Source organism: Theropithecus gelada, chromosome 1 (assembly GCF_003255815.1).
Source record: "Theropithecus gelada isolate Dixy chromosome 1, Tgel_1.0, whole genome shotgun sequence".
In the NCBI taxonomy this organism is placed as follows: Eukaryota; Metazoa; Chordata; class Mammalia; order Primates; family Cercopithecidae; genus Theropithecus; species Theropithecus gelada.
In genome coordinates, this window is record NC_037668.1 from 58,627,362 (window position 1) to 58,629,647 (window position 2,286).

The window sequence follows — 2,286 nt, forward strand, 5'->3', positions numbered from 1 at the left end:
TAATAGCATTTCTCACTATTTACCAACCTCTATTTTCATTTCTTTTTTTTTCTTTTTAACAGCCCAGAGGTCTTTTTATTTTTATTTTTATTTTTTATTTTTTTATTTTTGAGACAGAGTCTTACTCTGTCACCCAGGCTGGAGTGCAGTGGCATGATCTCGGCTCACTGCAAGCTCTGCCTCCCAGGTTCATGCCATTCTCCTGCCTCAGCCTCCCAAGTAGCTGGGACTACAGGCACCCGCCACCACGCCTGGCTAACTTTTTTGTATTTTTAGTAGAGACGGGGTTTCACCGTGTTAGCCACAATGGTCTCGATCTCCTGACCTCGTGATCCGCCCACCTCGGCCTCCCAAAGTGCTGGGATTACAGGCGTGAGCCACCACGCCTGGCCTATTTTTTTTTTTTTAACACCTATTCCATGAATTCATGGGGAGTAGGTTCCAGCACCTCAGGCTCCTTCCCACTGGTTCTCACAAAGTGCGTTTCTCTGGGTGGAACAGGTTGGTGCTTCAGTTGAACCTAGGAACCTTTCTCTTTGGCTTCTTTCTTTTTCCTATCATTTTCCTTCATTTGCTTCAGGAAGCTATCTTGGCTGTTAGAATGCTTAATATGTTCAATATGCACATTAATTCTCTTGGCAAGAATCTTGCCCTTAACTTGTTTGTTTACAACAATGCCAACAGCATGCTGAGGAACATTGTAGACTCTTCTAGTTTAGACATGGTAACACTGGGGAGCATTCCTTTTTGAACAGTACCCATTCTCTTGAAGTCTACACTATCACCTTTCTTATAGGTTTGCATATATGTGGCCAAAGGAACAACTCCATGTTTTCTAAAAGGCCTAAAGAACATATACCAGTTGCCTCTCCTCTTTCCCTTTGTGTTCGTCATTTTGGCAAATTACTGGAAGACAGCAGTTCTGGCCAAAAGACTCTATTTTCATTTCTCACCCACCTCTATTTTCATCTGCATGTATCTTTTTTTTTTTCCATTTTTCTTCTCATTTCTCCTAAACCTGTTTCAACTTTGAGCATTTTTCATGAGCAAAATTATTCTACAGTGTTTACATTCATAATCCCAGCATTTTGGGAGGCTGAGGCGGGCAGATCACCTGAGGTCAGGAGTTTAAGACCAGCCTGACCACTGTGGTGAAAGCCATCTCTACTGAAAGTACAAAAATGCGTGGTGGCGGGTGCCTGTGATCCCAGCTACTCAGGAGGCTGAGGCAGGAGAATCACTTGAACCTGGGAGACAGAGGTTGCAGTGAACCGAGATCACGCCATTGCACTCTAGCCTGGGCAACAGAGTGAGACTGTCTCAAAAAAAAAAAAAATTCAGGTTTGAAATTGGATTTTCAATCAGGCTCACACCTGTAATCCCAGCACGATGAGAGTCCAAGGCAGGAGAACCACTTCATCCCATGAATTCAAGATCAACCTGGGCAACATAGTATTTTTAATTTTTTCTGCAAAACGTTAAAAATATTAGTGGATGTGGGCTGGGTGCGGTGGCTTATTTCTGTAACCCCAGCACTTTGGGAAGCTGAGGCGGGCGAATCACCTGAGGTCGGGAGTTTGAGACCAGCTTGACCAACAAGGAGAAACCCCGTCTCTACTAAAAATACAAAATTAGCCAGGTGTGGTGATGCATGCCTGTAATCCCAGCTACTCAGGAGGCTGAGGCAGGAGAATCACTGGAACCCAGGAGGCAGAGGTTGCAGTGAGCTGAGATCGTGCCATTGCACTTCAGCCTGGGCAACAAGAGTGAAACTCCATCTGAAAAAAAAAAAAAAAAAGTGGATGTGGTGGTGCACACCTGTAATCCCAGCTACTCAGGAAGCTGAGGTGGGAAGATCACTTGAGCCCAGGAGGTCAAGGCTATAGTGAGCCGTGAGTATACCACTGCACCCCACTCTGGGCAACAGAGTTAGGTTATGTGTCAAAAAAAAAATGGGGGGGGGGTCTGGGCTGGGCACGGTGGCTCACGCCTGTAATCCCAGCACTTTGGGAGTCTGAGGCGGGCAGATCATGAGGTCAGGAGTTTGAGACCAGCCTGGCCAAGATGGTGAAACCCTGTCTCTACTAAAAATACAAAAATTAGCCAGGTTTGGTGGCGGGTGCCTGTAATCCCAGCTACTCAGGAGGCTGAGGCAGGAGAATTGCTTGAATCGAGGAGGCAGAGGTTTCAGTGAGCCGAGATCGCACCACTGCACTCTAGCCTGGGCGACAGAGCAAGACTCCGTCTCAAAAAAAAAAAAAAAACAAAAGGTGGGGGGCGGGCACG

The 2,286-nt window shown here is 46.2% G+C and overlaps 1 pseudogene; it reads right to left on the minus strand.

Moving 5' to 3' along the window:
* Nucleotides 1-412: 412 nt before the first annotated feature.
* On the minus strand, nt 413-894 carry LOC112624920 (annotated as a pseudogene).
* Between the last annotated feature and the right edge of the window lie 1,392 nt (nt 895-2,286).